Source organism: Eschrichtius robustus, chromosome 18 (assembly GCF_028021215.1).
Source record: "Eschrichtius robustus isolate mEscRob2 chromosome 18, mEscRob2.pri, whole genome shotgun sequence".
Lineage (NCBI taxonomy): Eukaryota > Metazoa > Chordata > Mammalia > Artiodactyla > Eschrichtiidae > Eschrichtius > Eschrichtius robustus.
Genome location: NC_090841.1, coordinates 43,593,451 through 43,607,460, shown reverse-complemented (window position 1 = coordinate 43,607,460; position 14,010 = coordinate 43,593,451). Strand labels below are relative to the sequence as shown.

Sequence of the window (14,010 nt, the reverse complement as noted above, 5' to 3'; positions counted from 1 at the left end):
CAAGTTAAGAGCTCTCTAAGCCTCCAGCTATGGAATCATGACAGTATAATAGATGGTGTGCATTGCCTTTGGAAAAAATGAAGGTTACTTACCTATAAGCCTGTTTTTCTTACTATGTATCATTATCTATCAGCCGTTAGAAAGCCACTCACTGCCCCAGAGCAGTTAACTTGCTGATTGGTTTCTGATTATTATATTTCCTTGGGCAACTGATTGATTCTTATCATTTTCTTTCCTTCTCTGTTGCCTGCAAAAAAGATTTATATACTATGGATAATTTTTTCAGTACTTTCTGCCAGCAGGGGGAGTTTTGTAGTTTTCTTTCAAATATTGACACTATTACAACTTCTTTGCCAAGAGACTTAAACTGTGTTTCCATGCTGGTGGTGATGGTGGTTCCTACGTACTGAGAAGGAATTCCTGGGTACACTTCTAAAAGGCCTTACATGTAGGACAAGTGCAGCTTCACATATCGTAGCAACAGTCTGATAATCTTGGCACTGTCATTGCAGTATTGATGATAAATATAACACTACTTAGGTTAATCATTTTAAACACAAGCGTCATTCTTTTTTATTCCTAAGATGATCGAAGAAGATGACTTTTAAAAAATTAAAGTCTATAGCCTCTGTTCACAAGGCCTAATAAGTGCAACTACTGAATAATATTTTTTCCAACAAATCAAAGTATCAAAATAGTGTAGGCAACTAGGACTTAGAATTTTAAAGTCAATGAAAATTGTATTCTGCCTAATATGCCTTAAATACACCTACAAAAGGCCTTATAATCTGCCTGATCATTGGCATACTAATTTGAGTTAAGCTAGTGTAACTTCTACACATCTACTCTTAAAATAAATAAAAGGCAAAGGATAATAAAACACACTATCAGCTGTCTGTGACTTAGTTTATTAGACTACTTTGTTTCATGACAATAGCTGAGAAAATAAACTAGAATGTGGAGAACTGGTTGTGGGGCTTGTAATAAATACCTTGGATCGTAGGTCAGGGGAGATTTCAATTCTGTGGGGTGCTGAAATGAGGGGCTGTGTACAATGAAGGGGAATTGTGAGTGAACTGGGCACTCATGGAGACCATGTGAGGGGAGGTGCTGAGAGAGAAATTTGAATGAGAAACTAAGAGAGAAAAGAAGCATGCAGCTCTCACCTCACAGCTTTGCACAGGAACAGTGAAATTCTAACACACTCATGGATATTCAACAATTATCATTCACTGACAGGACACCCTTGTCATCAGTTTCCTGAATATTACCAATAAAAAAATCTGTCATGTTTTTGTGCCCTATTGGCAATAAAGATGACATTTCTTTTCTCTTTTCTCAAAGGTTACCTTGTTCCTCATATTTTTAGCTGTTAAAAGGCAATATAACTCTAGTCGAAAAGGACAATGAGTTTAAAGCTTTATTGAAAACTAATTAAGAGTTATTCCTTTATCTTTAACTATATGATTCCTTGCCTAAAATTAGTATATCCTGTTTTAATAACAAATAATAACTTTTTAAACATAAATTTAAGGAAATATATAAAGGGATGGTAATCTAACATATGCAAAATTAGAATTAGGTGGGCTAACTTAATTGCGGATTGGTGAGCTTTATGAGTTTTAGATTTTTTTTTTTAATTTAATTACTTAATTTATTTATTTTTGGCTGTGTTGGGTCTTCGTTTCTGTGCGAGGGCTTTCTCTAGTTGCGGCAAGTGGGGGCCACCCTTCATCGTGGTGCGCGGGCCTCTCTTGTTGTGGAGCACAGGCTCCAGACGCGCAGGCTCAGTAGTTGTGGCTCACGGGCCTAGTCGCTCCGCGGGACGTGGGATCCTCCCAGACGACGGCTCGAACCCGTGTCCCCTGCATTGGCAGGCGGATTCTCAACCACTGTGCCACCAGGGAAGCCCATGAGTTTTAGATTTTGAGAAGGGAGGGAAACATCATATAAAACCTATAATTTTACACTTCTAACATAGTGTAGCAATATTACCAAAAACATGGCAAAATTGACTAAGGTTTGTATTAGCTTATGAGCTGAAGCACAGTAATTCCTTAAATAATTTAATATTTTCCAAGTTATTAATATTGTTTCTGGGAATATTATACTTAGCAGAGACAAACTGATGAACTAAGTATGTGTGTTCTGTCTTTATGAATTACAATCTATAGGACAAGACAGAAAGTAAAATAATAAAGTCACCTAATAATTAACAAATGCAGTAATGTAGTAAATGCCACATAAGACAATTATGAGGTGTTCCTGGAGCATTTATCAAGAGACTTAATCTACTTTGGGGTTACATAGGAAAGCTGCTTGAGGCAAGATCTAAAACAAGCTTAAAAATGAATATTATCTGCTTTCCTACAAAATCTTATAAAGGCTTTTAAACTTTGGAAACCATTTATTTATAAAAGACATAGTCATTGAATAGCTACTATGTACTAGGTATCGTGCTATGTGCTAGAAATACATCAATGAGCTTGATGGACAAGTCCTTCCCTTCGCAGAGCCTATAGTCTAGTGACGAAGAGCAAAGAGCAGGCCACTGTCAATCAGGTAGTTTTTGCTTTGGTTTAGAAACCATTATTTCTGGCTGAAAGGTACATGTTTTAAAATCCTATAATAATTAAATTAATTAATTAATAATCAAAATCCTATAATACGGATGACTCTATCATTCATAAGTGCATGATACTCTGATTTGAGATAAATATATTGAAGACTTATTTCTTCATTTTTTTCCCCTTACATCTGTAAGTTGTGATTAGTGCCTCTACTGAATATATGTGTTGTCGAGAGAAAGATACATAGACATATAAAGGGAGAGAGTAGAAGAGATGTTTGATTTCTCTATTATGTACTAATTAATTTTTAAATATCATTAGATGATGTTTACTTATCTTCTTCCAATCATCAACAAACTTACAGAAAAAGTCTTTACCACGTTAATACCAACAAGGGAGTATTTGCACGTTGAGTCCCACACAGAAAGTTCACATAGAATACACACACAAAATATTAATTTAGTAAAATTATTTTGAGCAACTTTAATGAGCCAAATATTGTGGTAAGTGTAGTACAGAAAAAAGGGATGATGAAATCTATCTCAGCAACTTCTTTTATAGCAAGAATCTCGTAAATGTCTATTTGATTTAAATAGGGAGGAATTACATCTTTTTATTTGCAAATTTCCAGATTCTCCCCTACAAGCTTTTTGAAGTCAGAGATTTTTACCTCATTTGTATTTATAGCCTTAGTAACAAGCTGAATTTTAGTGTATAATTTGTGTGTAATAAATATTGTTTAGATATTTGCAGGAAAAAAGGTGGGAGGGAAGGAGGCAGGAAGAGAGGAAGGAAAAAGAAAGGAAAATAACTTTTCATTATTTACCTTATTGTTATTATTATTTATTGAGCAATGCCAAAATACTTAGATTTCTCTATTGAATTCACTAATAGAAAACTTCCTAAATTATGAACTTCCAAGCTAACCTAAAAGAAAAAACTGTGAACATAATTTAAAAAATTAATTATGAGAAAGGCTTACTGTAAAATTGATTATGTAGTAACATAGCGTTTTTTCAGTTATAGAAGTCATTTACCCCTACAATAAATGACCTCAAGTGTCTGGATAGTGGTCTTTTATTTCTTTTCTATCTCCTGCACTAATTGAACTCTTATTTCTTTATGTTGCATAGATTTGTCTAGGTTACAGACGGTCTATAACTACTTCTCCCATAGTCTGATTTTTTTCTGTTTTGTTTTTTTCTAGTTTTACTATCATGATTATGCACCATAAGATTAAGGCTGTTGGAGATACAGGCCTTCTTGTAACTAGGATTTTATTCTTAAACACCTAGCTCATGATAAAGGGTGAATTTATGTATTAGACTGAACTGCCTCAACTTTTATTTTTTTTGGCCACACTGTGTGGCTTGAGGGATCCTAGTTCCATGACCAGGGATTGAACCTTTGGCAGTGAAAGCACAAAGTCCTAACCAACGAACCACCAGGGAATTCCCTCAACTATTCTTTTTTAACTCGGAAGATTATGTTAACACATAATAAAATTACATGTTTAAATCACATTCTTCACATGCCATGAAAACCTTAAATCTCATATAAAGCCAATGAATTAGACAAGCTTTATGTTGATTAAAGACAAGATAAGATGCTAAGCAGTGAACCAAAATCAAAACAAACATGGATGCACAGTTTTGCTAAGAGAGCTCTCTCTCTAGTAAGTTTAGAAAATGAACACTATGGTTATACCCTTAAAATAAACAGTGAACTTAATCATTATAGGTAGATTAAAAATATTGATTGTGATCTCAGTGATCACACACTGTATGAAACAACTAACAAATTATTTAATATTCTCATTTTTTCAAGAAATGTAGAAAACAAAGGTATTTAATTATGTTTGTGTCCCAACTGCTTACTGACAAATTTTCATCTTACAGTGAAATAACATATACTATAAAAAAGATAATAACATCAAACAACTTTCATCTTTCACCAGACAATCTAACACTACATTTACCTTTAATTGTTCTCTGAATCCTATTGTTTTTTTAACATTCTAAACCAGACATTTTCTGCCCAACGTAGCTAATTAAAGAACATCTAAGTACTACATATACACAGAAAAGCATTGGATAATACATGAAGATTGAAGTCAATTTCTTTATATTTTTATCTTTTATTCATTAGGAAATCTTGAAAAGAAAAGAGGAAACAGAGAAATAAATCCAACAAACCTTGCAATCACTTACAATTCAACTTTAGAAGCTGCAAAATAGTATGCACTTAAGAAGGACATCTGGACTGTAAAGTAACAGACCACTAAAAGACAAGATTTGCTCTTCTGTAATATGACTGTGTGCTATGGGTTCTCCTTGACTCGTTTGTCACTGCCTGTTTCAAACATTTGCATTTTCCCCATGCATTGATTATGTCTGGCATTAGAAATAATATGTATTAGTGTTGGAGGTGCTACTGTTAACATTTTAGTTTAATGAAGATTGTGGTTCTCTTGTCTCAAATTTCATCCATTCATTCATTCAGAAAATATTATCGAATACTGAATATGTGTCATACTGTTGGGGGCACTGGAAACAGAGCAATACATAAAATCAGTAAAAATCTGTGGTCTCATAAAGCTTAATTCTGGCAAAGGGTGCAGGAAATGGACAATAAATACAATACATAAGCAAAACATACGGTATGTCAAAGAGTATTAATTGCTAAATGTAAAATAAAAGAAGAAGGAAAATGGGAAATATTGGTGATTGACTATTTTATATTTATTACTCAAAACTGGGAAGTAGAACAAACAATGATTAAGTAATGGAATGAAGTTTAATTTTTTTCCTTATATCTATTTGTTTACAAACTAAATACATTAGCTTCATTCTAACGTGTGATCCATTCAAAACAAGTTTTATGAAACAATACCAACAACAAAATAAGAACACATACACACAGAAAAGAATAATTAAACCCCAAATGTATTTTTTCCTTTTCCTGATTCCAGGATAGGAAACAATTGTACATAGTAGAAAAAGAGACAGTTTTCAGAAAATGTGGGTAAATTTCTCATCAAGAACTATCTGTGTTTCTCTAAGAAAATAATAATCTCTTGTATCCTCAGTTCTTTGGTAGAATGATGGGCTAAACTTCAGATGAAGCGCTGAATATTCTCATAAATACAAAATTATCAGATCTTATAGTTTGGATTCTCCTCTTCCTCACCATGTTTCTCCTGGCCTTTATGTTGGTCACCTAACCTCCTGAGGGCACATGAGTGCTGTCTGGCTACAACATGAGTGACTTGCCTTTGTCCCCAGGTATGATTTGGCCGATCTGGTCAGCTGCAAGGGCCACCTTCTTCTCTTCTTTATGTATCATACCTAAATTTCATGACAGAAAAGACTTCCCTGAAATAGGAGAAGAGTTCTTCAGGTGGGTGTTAAGAAAATACGTCCTCCCTGAATCTCCAGATGAGCTCTCCAAAAGCATTTGTAAAAGAGAAGACTCAAACTTCCAAGTATTAAGTGAAAACTAAAGTTAAAGGCCTGAGAGATTTTTAAAGATGAAATTTCATGCACAGAAAAAGATAATGAGAAAGATATTTTAAGTAAAAATAATTTCCCAGTGCTTTCAAATCATATGACATATTCAGCTGCCTACTCTGACTGTTCATAAGGCCTGCTCATGGATAAGACTTGACAATTGGATTTAACAGTGTCACATGTGATTGCAATTTCTGTGATTACATAGAGAACAATGAGTAATATATCAATTTACCCAGTTTCAAGAATTCACAAGTAAATCAGACTTACCAAATTTATCTGTCAAGAAAGTTTGCATAAGAAATAATTAATGATATGGTTAAAATCAGTATGATATGTTAAAGTACCATAATCCCCTTTTGGGTTTTCATTTTACATGCTTTTGAAATAGCTATACTTAACAAAATAAAAACAAAGCTCTTTGATTCCAACCGCTTGGGAATTTATAAGGATATGCGACTATTTTAAGGTTTATTAAGGGGATGTTTACTTGAGTGGATAGTATGATTTCACATCTTTCAGAGTCCTTTGTATTAAATAGGTTTTACATATGAGAAATTAGATGAGAAAAAAGTATCTAATTAATTTTTTTCAAATTTTGGTATCTAAAAAGTTTATATTATCTCAGATAATCATATCTGAACAATGAAACACAAGTAGAAATGAAGTTGCATAATCAGTGTTTACTATCAGTTATTTTTTTCCCTCTGGTCTGTGTAATTTCAATACATAATAATATAAGAAAAATGATGATACTGATACTATTTATTTATTCACTTATCTATTCATTCATAGACTCTTTATTTATGAGCCCTACAAGTAGATTCCCTTCTAGATCAAAATGCAGTGGTCAGAAACAGAAACAAGATCCTGCTTGTATGTGGAGTTTACATTACAGCAGGGAAAATAGACATAATATACAAAGTAATAAGATCATATAAATTATCGATATAGCTTCTTTAGTTAATAAACAGACTAATGTGATACCCAGTGGCAGGTTAGAGGGGACTGCAGTAGAGTGGGTGATTATGGAAGGCTTCTATAAAGAAGTAGCATGAGAGCCAAAATATGACTGACAATTAGTAATCTAGAAATCCCTCAAACTTTCAACCACATCTACATGATCATGTCATCTGAAACCTGATTATATTTTTAAAATGTGTTGAATCCTTTCTATTTTGTGCCCTGACATTTCACAAAATTGAAAACCTTCCAAACCACGTACAGGAAAATAATTTTATAAGACACAATATGGTATAATGCAATATAATAAAACCATAAGAGCATAGATCCATGCTCAAATGAACCTACAGTAACATATTAGCAAAGTTGCCCAATAGCCAGGACACGGAAACAACCTAAATATCCATCGACAGATGAATGGATAAAGAAGAAACATATATACAATGGAATATTACTCTGCCATAACAAGGAACGAAATTGGGTCATTTGTAGAGATGTGGATGGACCTGGAGTCTGTCATACAGAATGAAGTAAGTCAGAAAGAGAAAAACAAATACTGTATATTAATGCATATATGTGGAATCTAGAAAAATGGTACAGATGAAACTATTTGCAGGGCAGGAATACAGGAATACAGACATAGAGAACAGACATGTGGACATCGTGGGGAAGTGGAGGGTGGGATGAATTGAGAGATTAGGATTAACATATATACACTACCATGTGTATAATAGATAGCTAGTGGGAACCTGCTGTATAGCAGAGGGAGCTCAGCTCGGTTCTCTGTGATGAACTGGATGGGTGGGATGGGGTGGTGGGAGGGATGTCCAAGAGGGAGGGGACATATGTATACATATAGCTGATTCACTTCATTATACAACAGAAACTAACACAACATTGTAAAGCACCTATACTCCAATTAAAAAAAAAGAACACATTACAGAAACTCTACATAAATGTGCATATGTCTTCCTCAAAATATTAACAATAACTATTGAAATTTTACTATGTTTTGGATTCTGAATAGAAAACGGATTTTCACCAAACCATATCAATATTTTATATCATGTAAAAAAGGAAAACAACAACAACAAAAAACTATATTTTTAAATCTTGCATTCAAGATTTAGATATAGGTTAGGTCTGGAGATGAACCGAAACACAAATCTCTTTGTCTTTTAGTTTCTATCACTTGATTTTCATTTGAGGAGTTCTAAGGAAGTGGTTATCTGCTACTAATATCCAAAACATTTTTTTTTTTTTGCTAAAATAAAACTCTCATATGAATATAATACACTGTGCCATTGGTGGTTAGTATTAGTTTTACTTACATTTTCATTCTTTTAAACTTCTGGGTGGTGTTGATGATAAGAACACATGCTTGGTAGGATGACTGCCTGAGATGAATTTCAACCCTTTTTTTGGACCAAATTATTCTCTCTGGACAAGATAGTTGAATTTTCTAAGCCTTGTGGGAGAAAATAAAGCAATCAAGCTAATCAGCTCAAGCCTTTAAAAATGTTGTTTGTGAACAGTTCAAGATGACTTGTGGAAGAGAGCAAGAAATTTAAAGAATATATAGGCTAGATGGAGGAATTCCATTCAAAAGATGGACTGAATGGGATTCGAGGTATGAGCATCAGAGAGTATTTAGCCTTGTACGTATGTGTATAAGTATTGCTGTTGTTTTGGTTACAGCTACAGTTACATAGCTTTTGAAGCATAAGCTTATAAATCTATTCATCCTATAAGTTTTATAATTTTTTAAAGTGTGAACTGGACGAATGTGAGTTTTTTTCAAAAACATTGCTGAAATGACTGTGCTTAATATGACATCTATTTCAGTTCCTCTTTTAGTTTTGTTCTCTTGAGAATGTTATGTGAGAACATGAGCCTAATAATTTCTACTTTCAAACTAAAAGCTAGCTTGTTAAAATGAAGGCACTCTTCCCGCCTCATATCTAAAATAGGCACATAAATCATGATGCACCTTGTTAGTATGCTGGTGAATGTGTATTATTTTTGCTAACCTTGACTTAAAGTTAGCTGCGTCCTACATAGGATAAACCTCTTAATAGCCTAACAGCTTACAAGTAGAAAGAAAACAACCATGCTGCTTACTTAGTATTTCAATTCTACTTAAAATTCTATGATTTAAATGTAACATATATTGTCTATACATGTAGTATGAATAGACTTTTAATGTTTCAACTCAAAGGACCCTCTCCACCAATTTGTTCTGAGGCATAAAAATGAATTAGGCAGTTATTACAATAATGAAATCTACAATAAAAATTTGGGGAAAGATAATACCTACCCTAGGTATCATTGACTGAGATAAACTAAGGACAAAGACAGGAGATTTACTAAAAAAAAAAATATTCATAGGATTTAAATGATACTTTTTTTCTGAATTATTGACAATGATGTTAAAATATGACCAACAGGGTAGTTGGTAAAAAAGTGATTCTGAGACTACACACCTAAAGATAGTATTGTTAATAGTATATCATATTTACTGTCTAATATATATGAGAAACCAAGTTAATATTTTAACATGCATAGGGTTATTTAATCCACATAATATAGAATGAAGATTAATAGGTTAATATATTTATATAACACTTGTTATTGTTGTTAATTAATAGTCCAGTCTTCTGCTGAATAAACAAGGTAATACTTGTAAAGTATTTTAAAAAGTATCTGGCACATAGTAAGTTCTTAGTATAAAGAAATTATCTCTATAAGAACAGTGTAGCACAGTGGTTAAGGATATAAACTGTATACTTAATCTCTGGTCTCTGTTACTTCTTCATCCTGTGATGTAGGGAAGTGACTTTATCTATGTGTGCCTCTGCTGCTTCATCTGAGAAATGAATATAATAAAGTTTATAAGATATATATAATAAAGTTTATAAGATTACTCTCTTAATAATATAATTTTAAATCATTATTAATTAATTCTAAATATTTTCTGTTCTTTTTTAGAAAAAATAATAAGCTTATTAGATGTTAATTTGGTTTAATAATATAAATATTGTTTTACACTGATTTATTCTTTTTTAGTGCAGCAAAATATACAAAATATATGTACCATTTTATTCATTTTTAAATATACAGTTTGGTGGCATTAAGCACATTCACATTGTTGTGTAATCATTGCCACCATCCATGTCCAGAACTTTTTTTGTCTTCCCAAACTGGAACTTTGTACCCATTAAACAATACCTCCCCATCACCCACTCCCCCCACTCCCTGGGCACCACCATCCTACCCTCTGTCTCTATGAATTTGACTGTCCTAAGTACCTCATATTCTTTTTGACAGCTTTCCTTAGTTATTAAGTAGACTTTATGATTTTTGCCCACTCTGCTAATTTTAAATTATATATTTCCACTTGAGATAAGCCTTAAAAAGAAATAAACAGGATAAATGTCATCAAGCATCCAGTTTACAAGTCACATGGGTTATTCTTCTCATTTAGAAAACACTCCCCTTTAAGATCCTGTACTCTCTTTATTTAGGTTCATATTTAAATGGACATAATAAAACCCAAGGCTAGATTTTGTGAAGGTAATATCCCCATCAAGATGTTAAAAACTTGATCTCTTTGGTAACATTTCCCAATGCAAATGAGACCAAAAAACTATCATAAACATATCAAAATTGACAGAGGAACAGTAAGGGCATACACTACTGAATTGAAATCAATTAATGGCTTGAGCCTCAAGTCTTGACAAATGATGCATTATTATTGGATATTTCATCATTCTAACAAATTGTTTTTTGAAAAACTATGTTATGATGTAACATCATACATTTGCCAAACCTATGGTAAAAAACTATGGTAAACCTATGGTAAAAAAATTTTCTCTTTATCCTGGTTTTAAATATATATGCTAGGCCCCACAACCCTGAAGTATAAGACCAATAAAATATGAGTTTCTTTGAGAGAGATTAGTCTCCTTATTCATTAAGTCACCCTCAGGCCTCTGGTAGGTCAAGAAAATTTGTTTGAGGAGACAGGCTTCTGAATATAAGAGCCAAAAGGAACTAGAAATATTAATTTGCTGCGCTGTCCAGATTCCATAATGTAGCTATTAAAGAAGGTGGATCTGGGTAGCCATGCATTTCTCTACTCAAGGAAGAGAGGAATTATACCAATTCAAGGTAGCATTTTATCAAAAGTTTGCTGCTAAGCAACTCAGAGTATATATGGAAGAGTGTTGCTAGGCAGCACACCTCATCTGCTCCACTGCTGAGAAGAATTTTTGTTAGTGCAATGAGAAATTAGCCCAACATTTATCTCTCATAAAGCATTACATGTACAAGTAAGTTTACACAAAGAAGAATCACTTTAAGTATGAAATAGAGATATTAGATATTAGAGATAATATTAGATATTAGAACATATTAGAACATCCTACCACGATTTGGAGATTGGCAATACTATATGGTTAAGTGACTCATGTCTGTAAATATCAATTCGAACATCACAGAAAATAAACTGCAATTGACAAAACACACCTGAAACAGTGGAGTTAGAGTTGATATTCTTAATATACAAAGATCTGTATACACAGATATGAGAATCTTTAAAACTTCATCAGGGATAAAAAAAGACATGGCCAGACATAATAAGGTAAATAAAAAGACAAGCGAAGATTAATAAGCCTATTTATGATTTTGGCGTTCCTGTTTCTGTTACAGTGCCTCTTCTCTGGTTGTTCATTCAGCCATATCTTCTGAGATATAGAGTCTGGGTTAGGCACCTTGGGCTGCCATAATGAAATGCCAGCGACTGGGAAGCATAAACACAGAAATTTATTTTCTCACAGTTCCGGAGGCTGGAAGTCCAAGACCTGGATACCAGCATAGTTGGGCTCTGGTGAAGGCTTTCTTTCTGGCTTGCAGACGGCCACATTCTCACTGTGTGCTTTCATGGCCTTTCTTCCTTGCAAGTACATGGAGAGAGAGACAGAGACAGAGAGAGCTTCCTCTTCTTATAAACCCATCAATCCTATTGGATTAGGACCTTACCCTTGTGACCTCATGTAAGCTTAATTACTTCTTAAAAAGCCTATCTCCAAATACAGTTACATTGGGGGTTAGAGCTTTAACATATGAATTTTGTGGAGACATGGTTGAGTTTATAGCAGAGTCAAAATGATTTCTGCCTACTTTGCAAACCCTCTTAGATATCCTAAAGACAAGATAATTCAAAAGTATTGCTCTCCAAACTGCATTCTTTGTAATATTTGATTCTTCTCCTTCTCTCTCTCCCACTCATCCCTTACTACAAAATCCATCACCAAGTTAAATATCTTAAAAATATTTAATTTTTTCCATTTTTCTGCTCCAAGTCTAATTTTTCATCATTATATCTCATCAAGATTATTGCCAAAGTCTCTACCTCCATTTCCATAGAACTCTATCTTGAGGCGTGTAGTAGAAATGGCATTCCCTGCTTTAAAACAAATAATAAACTCAATGAATCTTCACTGCTGTCAGAATGAAATTTCAGTCCCTTGATTTAGCTTATTTTTTATATTTTGTAGCTTTATATAATTCAGCTCTTGATTATTCCTTCAGATTCATATTTGACCACCACTTTTCACATTCTACACTATAAACTTTCAAATTAAGTTCTTTATGTCTTATTCTCATGTGGCCAAACTTTTGTAATGTGTAATTTACAAGTGTTTGCCACTTGTAATACTGTTTTTCCATCTCTCTCATTTCTTTGTACAGTTGCTCATCTCTCAGTCTAGGAGGTTCTTTCTTCTGGGAGGCATAACTGACTATGAGATTTGGCTGTGCTGCTCATATTATGTCATCTCATAGCATCATCTATACTGCACAGCTCTTAACAAACGAGCTTTTAATCGCTTCATGAGTTTCCTCCTCTACATTGTACGCTTTGAGAGAGAAGGAATCAGTATAGTTCCTTTTACTAATGTATTCCCTATACTTGGCACTAGTCTTAGCATACATAATACATATTTATAAAATAAACACATTAACTTCACAAATGGTCAAATGCAAAATGAGAGAGCAAGTTGTTTTTATATATAAGGAAATACTCTCTACAATTTTATCACTGAATGAAAGTTTAAAATGACATTATCTTACCATACTGTAATTAACTTTTCTAGAAAAAATATCAATATTTTCAGGAACTTTAAAAGGTCTATCCTTAAAGTAATTTCCTTCTGAGTGAATCTATGCTAAAGAAAAAGAAATAAACAAATGCATGTAAAGTTTCTGAGAAAAGTTTATTTTGTTATTTATAACAACAAAAAAGACAGCATATATATTAAACTAAAGGAATGTTTAAGTAAAAGGTGATACGTTTATAGAGTGGAATGCTATACAACATAGAAATTATGTTTTAAAATAATGTTTACTGTTCTTGATGAAATGTTGACTTAAATAAACAGGATACAGAATTAAATCCATTTATGCAGATTCTAAGTTTTTAAAATATGGGTACATCTGCAATATACATACAAACATATTCCTGATTTTTTTTAAAACCAGAAAGAAGATACAATATTAATAGTTGTGTTTTGTTAATAGTTAAATTATGAATTTATTATGCTTTTTCTTTGTAATTTTCTGCTTCTTAGTTCTCTATAGCATAATGAGCTTGCATTAATTCTTAGAGTAAAAAAAATAAGGGAAGATAAAATGGACTTATAGATATCTGCCTTTATGAAACAGCTTTGAACATAAACAGATATCCTAATTTAAGGGAATGCCCTGCTGTGCAGTACCCCACATCCCACTCTGGAATTCTTACAGGCCTGGTATACTTTCCTACCCCTTGAAAACACAAGCTTGAACCTCAGACATGACTTAAACTTGAACTATCAAATGCTTTGAACTTCAAATCAACAGGGAAAGGTAAAAAGACATCACTTGCCAAATTACTCCTAGTAGTGCCAAGGCAACATGTGTAGGTGCTC

At 33.1% G+C, this 14,010-nt stretch overlaps 1 pseudogene; it reads right to left on the bottom strand.

Moving 5' to 3' along the window:
* LOC137751863 (uncharacterized) overlaps positions 1 to 11,985 on the bottom strand; it is a 67,582-nt pseudogene extending 55,597 nt beyond the window's left edge.
* Positions 11,986 to 14,010: the final 2,025 nt, after the last annotated feature.